Raw genomic sequence first — 14460 nt, 5'->3', positions numbered from 1 at the left:
AATGCCATACATCCTCATACAAGGAGATTTTTCTTATTTAATTTTTTATAACATCACATTCAATTTTCACTAATTTAAATTTTAATGTAAATCAACCTGCTTCGATTATTCAAATAGTTGTCTTTAATTTTAATTTAGAATTAGCTGTGCTTTTTTTTATGAAGATATTTTATATGAAAAAATGTATTAAATATAGATTAATTGGTTTATGTGGGTTTAGTTTTCGCCAGGTTATAAATTCAAATTTTATGGAATGGGTTGAGGATAAGAGACATTTTTGAAGAAATTAAATTATCACAAAGAGCATTCAAGCTCAATCAAGTTTTGTACAATTCTAGTGATAACATCTCACTAGTCGTCAAATCATTCTTCCATCCAACATTGAAGTTGGCCCCGACCTAGACTCAACCATATATATATATATATATATTACCTTACACATAATAAGCATTAATTGGCCACCTACCCCTGCGTAGAATAGTCGATGACAAGTTGTTTTGCTAAGACACCCCTCGATGTGAAGGTCACTAGTTTGGTAGGAAAAATTCAGCCATGCTAAAGGTTGGTGTGGCCTAGGCCGGGTGCACTCCCTAAGCACTTTTGATAGCTTAGATGCCCCTAAATTGTAGCTACTCAAACTACAAATTAGACATGTCAATCATCTAAAAATTCATATAATCTAAAAAAATACACTGCTTATCAATAAATTAATAACTCATATAAAATAGTGGAAAACAACTAATTTAAAAGGTCTATGATTTTTTTAATATTTATCCAAATAGTTTAGAAGGTCCATGTTTTTTTTAATATTGTAGCTTTATTTAAAGTCATTTGGAAAGTAGTGTAAAGACACTACTTTAAAGGGTTTATTTCTTTTAATAACGGTGTATCCTTATTTATCTCACACTATCCCCACAAAATTGTGGCAAAAAAATCTACAACTTTTAGACCTAAAAGTAAATTCGCGAAAATAAATAATTTTTTTCACATTTGAGCCTACCCACCAATCTTCCTTTTGTACTGATGAGGATTCCCTATATTTAAGTTATATATCTATGTTACGTGGGTTGTAAAAAATTTACGAAGACCTTGTGATGCATGCCATCTTTACTTGTGAGTCATGGTTTTATTTATTCATCTTTCTGGTGGGGTATTATACTATTATTTTATTAAGTGAATATTTAGTATTTTTTTTTTTTTTTAATATTATGAATTATTATAATTAATTTATTAATTAACAGCGAGGAGAGTCATTTATTATTATTTATAAATAAATGTAAAAAAAATTATATCCAAAACAATTTATTAGTGATTTATAAGGGATATATATTTATTCTTGGAATTGATTTTTAGGTTTTTTTCATTAATTTGGTTTTTTTTTTAATAATTGAAGAATGTGAACTCTTAGTTAATTTATAGTAATTTTAAGTCTTATTTTAGGACTAAAAGATTATTTCAACTTAAATAGTATTCACAAGAAAGTTAATATACCTTGTTGTAGTCATCGCTAAGGCTACCTCACCTCCAATAAAGTTATGTCTTTTTTTAACATTCAACCTTAATACCATACATAAATTCAACTATTATTCCGATTGCAATTTAACTTTATAACCCATGGTGCACCCACTCAAAGAGGTGCTAAGGCTACCTCCAATAAAGTTATGTCTTTTTTAATAACATTCAACCTTATTACCATACATAAATTCAACTATTATTCCGATTGCAATTTAACTTTATAACCCGTGGTGCACCCACTCAAAGAGGCACTAGTCATCCCAAACTATGAGGCCTAACCCTGATGGACCCAAGGAGAATTGAACCCACACCTCATGACAGAGGGCCAAAGACTTGGCAAGAGGGGCTTCAACCAACTGGGCTACCCATTAGGACTTTAATATTTTAATAATAACAAATATATATATATATATATATATGTGTGTGTGTGTGTGTGTGTATATATATGTATATCTATGTGTGTATGTTTTTTTTTTTAAAGAAAACTTATTCATGAAAATATATGAGAATTATTAAAGATAATATTAAAAGATTATGACTTTAATTTCATTCTAAATAATTTAAACTTTCTAACTATAATTACGAAAATTGAAAATCAATTTGGGGTTATCTCAAGCGTTAAGGTGGAATAACTTTTATCTTCTCCACCCAAATTCATAAAAATTTATAATACCTTGATAAATATTATTATAATGACTTAGTGCCTACTACTATTATTGTATTGACTTCATACCTCAAACTTTAATAAAAATAATCTCAATAATATTTCATAGCTACCTAATTAATTTATAACTTTTATTTTATTTTATTATTCATAAAAATATAATAAAAAAAATTAAACATTCAAACGTAAATATAAGCAAAACTCGAGCTCCCATTAGAATATATGTAAAGTGATACATCACTTATTTTTATGATTTTTTCTCACAAACATTCCAACATAAATATAATCAAAACTCAAGCTCCAATTACAATATATGTAAAGTGATACATAACTTATTTTTATGATTTTTTCTCACAAAATTTTAGAAAGATTAAGTACTTCACGTTGTGGTTGAGTGAGCATTTTTAAGTTTAATGTTACCCTAAAATTATTAAAATTTTGTTAAACTTCATGCGAATCAATGGTGATGGTTATAATAGGTTATTTGGGTGGATTAAACCTTACCCTGCATTAATGATGATGGTTATAAGAGGTTAGTTAGATGATGGTTATAAGAGGTTAGTTAGGTGGCATTATTGATAATTGTTATAAGAAGTTATTTGGTAGGTTTTTGTTATTATAAAATAATTGGGTAAATTATAATGTAATTATTATAAAAAGTTAATTAAATAGGTTTTTATTATTATTGATAATTTAATTATATAAAAATATGACTTATAATTTAACAAATTATTTCAATATCTACAGATAATTTTATAATTTATATAAAAAATGGGCAAAATTACAAAAAAATAATAAAATATTTTTACATTCACATTAAAAAATCATTATAAAATAAAAATATTTCCAATTTTATTATTTTATTTCTTTTGAGTATCATTTTATCATCCCTATCTTCACTCACCAATCCTCTCATGTTTAAAGGATTAAGTTTACTTGCTTTTTACTTGACCCCATCATCATCATTGTAAGTCAATTTGAGTTCCCGTCCTCCACCTTTCAAAAATATCAAAGTCACAATTATTAGTTTTGGTTTTTGTGATCATTGACTTCGACATGTCAATAATGAAAGTATGTTCTGGCCTTCATAGCAACTTCACTGAAATAACGAATGTTTAATCCTAGGTGGGCCCACTTTCAACCAAATTTCTATCGCAACTACTTTACAACTTCCTGTATTAATCAAAATCCAAATCATTTTGATGGAAAAAGCAGATGTTACCCAAAAACCGAAGAATCTTTGTCCAGCTACGAATCCCTGCCTTGCATTTCCGGTCTCCTTATTTGATGTTTTAAATTTAAAAAACCTAAGTTCCCTTACCAGGAACACGTCTGCGTAAACCTAATTTTATTTTGTCCATGGTTCACTTTTATTAATATTTATAATAGTTTTTTGTTTTATTATAATATTCTAGTTTATAATTAAGATTTTATTTTAGATTCATATTTTAAAAAATTTAATGGTAAGATTTTTATTTCTGCCTGCACGAATGCAGGTTGACTCATCACTTTTAATCAAGGAAAATCATGTCACTTGGAATAACTTATTGGTGGTTTGTAAGGAGGCAAGCTTTCACTCGTGCCACATATCTCTAAATCTTAGATGATTATCCTGTTATGTCTGAAAAAGACAAACTATTAACCAAACAAAATCACTTTAAAAACATACTCCAAACTCGTTATAATATTTTAATAACGTTGTTATTTTGGAAAAATAATGCGTTTGTTTATAATAATAAATCTCAAGATCAAAGTATTTTATGTTTCCCTAGTAAAACATTTGCGATTTCCTAGTAAAACATTTGCGATTTCGTTTTTAATTGTTTAGGTAGAAGATTAGTTAAACTTTAGTTTCAACATTCATAATCTCCCTGACCACATGATAATTACTAGATCACAATGTGATAAACGTAATCAATTTCACTTTCAATATAGTAAGTAAACTTTAAAAAGCTAACCTGGCATATGTATATAATAGTTATTTTTGTTTTGTTTTTTCCTTCAATTATATATATATTATGAATAATTTAATCTATGTAATAATAGTAAGATATGGTTATTTATAAATACATTATTTTTATTCAAAACATTTTAAAGGATTGCTTTTATTTTAAAATGATTTTGTTTTTAATATTATAATGGGCGGACCCATTTGATTTGGCATTCACAATAATTGTATATTTTATTATAGTTTTTAAATGTAAAAGTTAATGTGGTGTTTTTATCCATATAAAATATTGGTTTATTTTGGTCCATAATGATTGTGAGGATTAGTGTATGCCGATTTATAAAGTTCAATATATGATGACATTTATGGAAATGGAGACACCTATAAAGGTAGTGGTCCATATGGTTGTGAGGTTTGATACATGGCAACACATAGTGAAAATTTTTCAGATGTATTATAATTTTGTAAAATATATGGTTTAGGAGATATTATTTATATTAAAAAATTTGTAAATTTTAATAATAATAATGTCAAAAATTTGCGTCACATGGAAGATTAAATTCTATATTTGTTTTTGCAAACTATAGGAAATTGGTACTCATCAAAGTGATTTGGTTTAGGCCAAGGATCAAATTGATTGGCTACCACTAAAACCCAAGAGTATATATCCAATAGCTCGCAAGTCAGATATATCAATAACTTATAACTTAACAAGGACAAAGAAGTTCAAAGGCATATCTATCGAAGGTTCCCCTCTTTAGGGGTATCCATCTTTCTAGCCTTTATCACAATGAGCTAAATATCACATTGGGGATTTAACCAGAGCAAGGAGAGTGTGAAACATGTCTCCCAACCATTCAAATTATTTCCCTTTGGCACCACCATATTCAACAACAATCTAGATTTTTTCCTTTAAATTGTATATTTCAGAATTTATATGATAACATACTTCCTCAATTTCCTATTATGGAGTTGATATAATAGCTTCCTTCCTCACTTTGATACAAATATCATAGACAAATTGATGTTATGCACAATGGGTCATTGATATGTGGATATTATGAATATAATCTTGCAAGCTATATTACTATAGTGACATATAATATAATGACATATACGTATGTTGGAATTTCGTTCCATGTTAACAGTTCACTTTACAACAACTCTTGGATTTTGTGATTATCGTTCTTAATTCCATTGATATATTTTATCATACACGACTACATCTCCCTCTAGATAGTGGCATATCCTCATGACAATAATTAGTCACAGTTAACAAACTCCTAGGTAGGTAAAACACAATGGTTGATTTAATCAAATTAAATTGTCATCAAGTAAAGATAAATGGTTGATTCACAAATTAAGTTGATAAATCCAAGTGGGCATTTCAACTATGACAAACTTGAATTTACTCTTTGTAAAGTTGGGCTTTCTAAATATGTTGGCAAACCAAGGTGACATTTTTTGTTTTTTTTTTAAGCATCGAATTTGTTCCATGTCAAAGGTGGCTTTAATAAAGAAACATATGCAGATCAGAAGCAATCAAAGGATGCTACAAATTGAGTGTAGAGTAGAGACGAATCTGAATCAGGTGCAAGTGGAGGTAGTTACCATTCCTTTACATATGGGAGATAATAACTTGGCAATAATTTATTAAGCCGTATCCATTTAAAAAGTTTGTAAGAAAGACAAATTTGAGAAGTTTTTTGTTGGGCTATATTTTAAACATGCCATGAATTAGCTTGTTTCCAACCACTCAAAATAATGGGAAGCAAAATTGACTAGAAAATGACCATTCTTATATAGATGAAATTGCACATTTTAAATCATAATTTTGTACAATCTAATTAAAATAAGAGTATTTGAAATCCATATGTACACTAAAAACAACAATTTCTTTAATTCAACACTACAATTTTGAGGAAAATTACTTAAACAATTTTTTAATAATGATAAATTTGAAAATTTAATACATTTAACCATTTCCTATTTAAAAATACTATATTAAAATATAAATATCAACAACATACTCATTTTAATAAAAAAATAATACACAAAAATTACTTTCATTTAAAAAAAAACAACAACAAACAAATTTGCTTTTATCACAAACAAATTCTAAAAACTAAAAGAAACTAAACTTTCATTGAAACAAATCTTACAAACAAAAATTTCTTTAACCTACAAAATAAATAAATAAAATAGAAATAAGCATTACTTCAAATTTTAAAAACTAAAGGAAACTAAACTTTTATTGAAACAAATCTTAAAAACAAAAATTTCTTTAACCTACAAAATAAATAAATAAAATAAAAATAAGCATTACTTTCATCGGATTTGTATTTCACATGTATTGTGAAAATATGAGCAATGACTTATTAAAGGAGTTGAGTCAAGCGGTAGAGGCACATATCGTGCTTCATCAAAGACGTGCTTTACTTGGTGAAAATTGTGAAAAGGACCATATAAACGAGTTCTACTAGATATTCTCATAACAGTTTCATTGAAAAAAAAATTAAAAAATAAAAATTGAGCAATAACTTGTTACAAAATAAATAAATAAAATAGAAATGAACATTACTTTTACTAGATTTGTATTTCACATGCATTGTGAAAATATGAGCAATGACTTGTTACACAAGCCACTTTTACTTGATAGTTATCCTATTTTATTATTTATTTATCTTATTTTTGTTGAGAGATAATTTGATCATGGCGTTGTTTAACTGTGATATTTTTTTTGAGATTTTGATGAGATATTTTTTATCAGTTTTTCATTTTTATAAATATTGTTTGAATTAGGTTTTTGACTACATATATGAATTCAATACCTTGAAAAACTCTTGGAACACTAGAATTGTGGATAGTTCTCAACTCAAACTTGTGACGAATTTTGGGCAATTTTGACGAAAAAAGTACCCAAAAACCTTCCAAAAAGTCAAACAAACAGCCTACGACCTTCATAATCTTCTTGTTATTGGAGAATCATCATTAATAGTAAAAATAAAATATTTCAAATAATTTCACATTTATTGTTAATATTTTATATAATTTAAGGTTGTTTCGATTAATTAAATAATGAAATTATTATAGGAGTAGTCTTTAAGTTTGACTTTTTGGAGTTTTCGATGGATTTATGGTCTGAATATGATGAAAATTTGTGTGGCTAAATCATTATTTGTGTTGTTTAAACCAGTTTTTTTTACTGTATAAATGGATTCAACACCCCCAAGAAACCCAAGGCACTTCGATTGTGAAGAGTTCACCTGTCAAACTTGTGATTTCAATGAATCTCTACCGGATTTTAGACAAATTAGATCGGAAAATAAACTGGAAAATTTTCCAAAAAGTCGCACTTAAAGACTACTCGATTATTATATATTTTTAATATATATGTGTATGATTTATTATCTGAATTGATTTATGTTTAAGGAGTCAATGAATTTATTAATAGCCAACCTAGATCCATCTTAACTTCAGATCTACCAAGCGTTGAGAGGGATCAAATCTCTTGATACACAAACCTCTTTTAGACTGAAATTAGATTTGGTCCCTCTCAACTTTAAGATGGATCTAGGCTGGTTTAATATTCCCCTTTAATTGGGTTATATTCGACATGAATATTATGGGTATATACCATGGACCATTTTTATTTTATTTTTATAAGGTTATTTAAAAAAAATGACCCAATGAAAATGTTTGCATTACATTACATTAATCTTTTTTTAATGTAATTTGACTTAGTCAAAATGTTAAACATTACATTACAACGTCTCTCCTATACTAGGTTGGAGAGTGCCTCTTGGCGCAATAAGGTAAAAGTGTTGGCTTTATATTTAGAAGGATGTATTATGTGAATTTTTTTATATTTTAGTAGCTAAATTGTTGTGTGGAGGAGGGTTCTTTGTCACAAAAACAAGGGGTCTCACAATTTAGTGTGTGGCCTGGTTGTGATCTTAAAGTTAGATTATTAGTATTATTTATCAAGGGTAAACTATCCTTAAATCCATGGCAATTCAAAATTTTATATTCATTAAAGATACTTCAACTATCATTCAATACATGTGAAGGTCCACCTCCTTAGAGCGTTGATATGAAAATGGAGGAGAACTTCTCCTCCCAAAAACTTACCATCCTCTTATGCTTCACAAGTAAATAAAACTTTAAAGATAAACAAGTTTCACAACCTCTTCAAAATGTTGAGTTTGGTTTTCACATGAACTTTAAAAAGAAACACATTCAAATGCAACTCAAAATGACCAACATGAAGAGAAGACATTAGCATTTGATGATGGAGTTCACCCTTCCTGGGCTACATCTCTGAGCCTGCTCTAACAACTAGACCGCTCTATTGATTTCAGTGGCAAATGAATACATACAAATGGTTGACAATTGAGTGGATTATTTCTTCTACGAATAAAAATTCTCCTACAAAGAATTCTCACTCCAAAAATATGAATCCCTACAACAAGTCATGAAAATGTCAACATAAAAAGGACTCATACATCAGGTCCTTGTACTCCACCTGAAATCCAAGCACAAAAACATACAACAATTCCACATTGAAGTACTGAAAATAGCTTCTCTCATGAACACATAATGAGAAAAGAATAAAAATAGTTGTACTACAGAAGTAACAATTGTTGCAGATGAAATTAGAAGGCTGGAAAACCCCTGACTAGGTTCTCTCCATGCTCAAAATGCCTTCAAACTGCTTCAAAACATTGATTGTCTCTGGCACTAAAAGACTTGATCCTACAAAAATAACTTCATAAAGTGATCAATCAGAAAATTGAGGTTGTCAATGAGTTTAGGATGCTCAAAAACCCCCATATAGGCTCTTCTTGAGCTCAAAAAGGTTAAAAATTGAGCAAGTTATGCTTCTCCAAGCCAAGCTCTCTTATATGTCCTACAATTTGGCCAAACTTGAAAACTATGTGACATTTTCACCCTTTTCACTGTTCAATGAGTGACAATTTCGCTCACAAAAGGCGCATTTTGTTGCCTCATTAAATTTCCCAATAATGCCTATGCGCAAAAACAGGGCCACATGGAGCGCCCATAAGGTCGAGGGTTGGGGCCAACGGTTTGCCCCCGCCGACACTAGCTCCTCTTTTGTCGGACTGTGGTCACATTGTGGTGACATGGCCAGGTGAGCGGGGGAAACTGCCCGCCCCTGTCGGGCCAGCTCCCTTCCTTCTCTCCTTCGATTACGTAGAGTTCCATAACATAGAGGTTGGGGTTGAATCCCCGCCCCCTTTCCAGTAGCACCCTCGACATAACCTCCACTAGGGTCGTGTGGTAAGTGACGTAGCCAGGGGCTAGGGCTAGTCCCCGCCCCCTTCGCTGAGCCTTCTGCTAGGTCTTGTGCATGGTGTTATGACCAAGGGCCAAGGCTAACGCCATACCCCTCTCCTCCAATGCAAAAACACATAGAATTTAAATATAAATCGACCACTTGGTATGTTAAGAACCATCTTGTGGTCCACCAGTAGAGTGCGGAGTTTGTACACAGTAGGTTTAGCGGTCAAACCCCGCCAAGGCCTCCGAGCCTATACACAAATATTTTTCCCAATGGGGAGGCACCACGTGGCGACCTCCTATTGGGCCACCAAAACAACTTCGACCAATAAAATGATGCCAACAAATCCTTGTAGGGTTCGACACTTGGCAAGATCTGATTGGCCCTCCATATGCCCAGTTGGCATTCTAACGTCATCATGACATTAGCAGTATGAACTACCCAGTTAGCCTATGTGCAAAAAAAAATTGTTGGTCAAAAACTTCAGAACGTCATAACTTCTTCATACAACGTCAGATTGAGGCGATTCAAGCGTTGTTGGAATTAGGATGATGAACACTACGACTTGACACTGGTTGAAGGATATTCCAAGTACTTTCATTTTTAGCCTAATTTTTGATCCCCAGATCATGCATAAAAACCTGTTCAAATTGATACTTTGAATTCAAAGAATCCCATGAAAATCCTACTCTATTGATTTATCTTAGATAACTAAATTCTTAAACACTTTGGAAAGCACCAAGGCAAATACAAATGTGTTATTGTAACCAACAATGTTAAGTCAAAATGGGGGGCTCTTTCCCTAGCCTACTTCCCATGAAAATTATTAATCCAAGCTTTAAAATTAGCATGCAAGTTGACCAAAAGGACAAATGACATTATAAATTAATGTGGATGATACAAGCCTTCATAATATTCCTTTTCACCATACTCTCCATTCTTTCCTTTATATTTGGTTGGTAGAGTGAGTTAATGTACAATGGGATGGATTTAATCAATAGAGGTGGGCTTTTTATGTTTCTTCTTGGCATGTATTTCACATCTAGTCTAGTTGTTTGTACTTCACCCACTAGTTTTGTCGAATCTTGGTGTTTTAGTCTCTCTTTTGTATCGGGCAGTAGCTTGACTTGTCTCGAGATTAGGGGGGTGGTGTTTGATTGATTTTTGCATTGGCTCTACTTTATTTTCTTCTAGGATAGGCAGTCATTGCCATGCTAATTGTTGTGCACCTTAAAAAAATGTTGATTTTTAATAGGTTCAATAAAGACTTTCTTGTCAATCCAAGGATCTTTGATAACAATTTCACACCTCAATAATGGAGTGTCTTTTAAGCCTAAAAGCCTTGAAAATTTCCTAAAATACTATAATGGAGCAACCTAAATGGCTCAAACTAAAACATAGAAAATTACTTAGACAAACAAACAAACAAACAAACAAAAACCTACTTTTTTTTAATAATTTATAATTTACTCCCCAATTGGGGTGAGTGAAGAGAGGAGAGGCATGGTGGGATTCACATAACCACCATGCAATTAATCAGTGTACACCAAGGGCAGTGGTGTGGCCACACCCACATGGGATTAAGCATGCAAGGAACAATAGGGCAATTAAAATATATTGTGATAAAGGACCTGATGTATTGGGAATTCAGTCCGCTTGAACCTGTTGCAACATGAAAATTCGTTGGTTTGACAGGTTCATGGTGGTACCTCTCTAGGGCAGCTCTTGGCAGAGGAAGTAAAGCTTCAACTCTAGTAGCAATTTTGGAGTCGTCATATTTCCTTCTTAGTTCATTCTGGTATGTGAAAATCAGTCACCCCATGAGCCCAATGTTCATTGCTAATTCTATGTTCTGTGTATGGCTTGGATTGGTCGATCTGGTCTCTGTTTTGTAGAATTATGCTCCTTATGGACCCTTATGGAAGGGTTGGGACAAAACTTACCCTCCCAGTTGTATATTGAAAGTTAGGAACCTCCATAACCACAAACCCCTGGGGAATGTTAGTAATTCAGCTAACCTGGAAACTTGGTTAACTAGGGAGGTGGACATTCCTCATATTTCAATTGATGGCCAGTCATATTCTTCTACTAATATTTCTAGATTTATGCAATCCTTTGGTAAATGGGTTCCTATCGAGTCAATGAATGCACTGAATTGTTGACACGAGGAATTTAAAAACCTTCTTTTTAAGAATCCTCATGCGTCTTGGGATGGGGTTCATTCTCATTTCCATGATGAAAAAGGGAAAATTTTCCTTCGGATATGGTTTAATGGATGTTTATGCTCTTGTAGCCCATGCAAGTTCCTTAAGTTATCTAAGGTGTGATCATGTCTTCTGTGGGTGACCTCCAGATCATCTCTCAATAGTTGATAAAATGATAATAGCAATTCAGATTTCCACATCTAGGGCCTATCTTAACTTACTGTGTAGCATGGATCGCTCAACAATGCATCAGGGCTGCACTCCTCCTGCAAGAAGGGGGAGAGGTTTGCGGTCGTGGGGGTGGGAGAATGTGTGCTTCAACAACTCATGGGACTGTGTAGGAATTTATAGGGTAAGTTCCTCTAATATAACACCAAAGGACACCGCTCACAAACAGAGCACAGATCAATACACCAGTATTCTTGATGTGGTTAAAACCCTCAAAGAGGGAAACAGTCCACGGCTGGAGCCAACGCGACCACTTCAAGCAATTTATTAATAAAAGAAAGAAAATTTACATAAGCTTCTCTCACGAACGGTCACCCTACAAATGACCCTCCATGCTCTTTAAATATAGATCATGGACTAATCAAATGTTAAGCCACGGATCAAGTGTCGGTAATACCGAGGATAGAATGAATCATCAGATCACTTGATGTCTAGAACATATCGTGACCGTCGGATTATAAGTTACAAAAGCACATAGTAAAGAAACACACTTTACCTAACTCTACACTAGACCAAGTTATACTTAACTATTTCCTATGTGTTGAAATATCCTAACATCCCCCCTTAAGAACAACTTGGTATAGGATTGAAGGATGTACAAATATGACACAATAGGAGAAGGAAGGAGGCATTAGAGCCTATCCCCCCTTAGTGACAACTTCCTGAACTCTAACCATAAATCGAAGTTTAGTAAACTTTGTCTCTGTGAGAGCCTTTGTAAAGATGTCTGCAACTTAATCATTTGTTGAACAATATTGCGCTTCAAGAACATGGTCATGAATGTGTTTTTGATGAAGTGCATGTGTAGTTTAATGTGTTTGTTGCGATGATGTTGGACTGGATCTTTGCATAGTTGAAAGGCACTTTGATTATCACACCAAAGTGTAGTCGGATGTTGCTGTTGAAAGCCAAACTATGACAGGATCTGACGAAGCCACAAGGCTTCCTTACTAGCTTCTACGACGCCACGATACTCTGCTTCTTAGTCTACCTAGGCTACAGCTAGAGCATACAGGACAATAACCCACCCATGGACCCTCCAAATAGTTGAGCAGTGGGAAGCTGATATTGTTAATCACAACACTATTAGTGACTAGGATCTTGTAGAAGAATTGGGAGACATAGCTCTAGACCCAGGCCATACCTGTGGCTGCCATTTTCAGTACCAATAATATCTTTTTACATATTGGATTATGAAAACCATTTTTATGAAGGCTTTAATGATGAGGACTATGGGCATTTCAGGTCCTATAAAATAAATTCAAGCTATTCATGAGGAATTCCAACTCATCGACCATCATATCCAAGAACAAAATACTTGTTTGGCCCTCATAGAGAAGCATATTCCTTTCTTGCCTTAGACTGAGCTATTAGGTTCCAGTGCCAAAGACCCAACACCTGTAGAATTTTTCAAATGATTAGTTTGTTTCTTACTGAATATGATGTTTATATATATATATATATATATAGACATATATTGGCATATTTGGTATAGGTTTCTAGTCAATAGGGGTGATAAACACTCTCGGGTTATCCTTGCATGGTTGGACAACTTCAAACTATTTAGATTTTGGTTAGCTTATAATGCAATAGAAGGTCAACATACATGTTTTCTGTTGGATAGTTGACATTGTCCAAATGGCTAGTGGTTGCAAATGTGTTGGCTTTGATGTCAACAAGATAAACATGGAGGTTTGTGGCAGTAGATGCTTACGAGGAGTCCTATGGTTGCTCCAATCTCTGGTAGAGAATCACAATAGTAGCATGCTTATTGGAGAAGGCATAAAATGATGACTATGGTGGTTGGGAGTCCAGGATTCTAGACATAAGAGAAGGGCCACAGTGCAAAGAACAACAAATATTTTTCAGCCATTTCTCAGGTAGAAAATGGGCTCAAAGCCTACATTAGACCCTTTCCACTAAAAAGTGCTCTAAAAGAGTTTTCCAACAGTGTGTGGAAATCTGCAAATGACCTCTTGGATCAAAATTCATGGACTGCCAAAGTCAGGATCTTGAAGTCCTAAGTAGGCTGAAATATTGGAGCAAGGTGGCATATTAGGACCTCAAAACTTTGTAACCTTAATGAAATTCCTTCTTAAGAAAGTTATGATTCGAGAACAAGGAAGCAGGGCCAAATATTCGAGGTCAGAATTTCGGAGGGTCGGAGCAGGCTGGAACCTTGGAAGGGCGAGACCATCGGAACCTCGGAGTTTCGTAAGTCCTTATAAATGAATTCTTTGAAAGCACCGAGGTTGCAAGGAAATAAGAATTACAAAGGAATTCGTTGAAAAACTATGGACCAAGGGACCCCTTTCTCTCTCCTCCAATAGGACACATGGCAGTAGGTGATTGGCCCTTAGAAGCTGATGAGGAAGACGACATCAGCATGAAGTGGTAGTACGAAGGACACATGGAAGTTAGATTCAACATTTTGGGTGGTCTAATGGGGCAAATCCATGTGATATGTGTCACCACTAAGGAGGCACCACGTGGAGTTGATGACATCAACATGACATCATCTCGGAGGTCAGAATTTCAAAGGTTGGAGTTTTCGTAACTCCTGTCTAATTATTTTATGGGAAAGTTCTGATTCGATGTG

This window comes from Pinus tabuliformis, chromosome 4_2, assembly GCF_031772625.1.
Source record: "Pinus tabuliformis cultivar Carrire ecotype Pingquan chromosome 4_2, CPIR1, whole genome shotgun sequence".
Taxonomy (NCBI): domain Eukaryota; kingdom Viridiplantae; phylum Streptophyta; class Pinopsida; order Pinales; family Pinaceae; genus Pinus; species Pinus tabuliformis.
The sequence above is the reverse complement of the archived record's forward strand: the minus strand, read 5'-3'. Positions refer to the sequence as shown.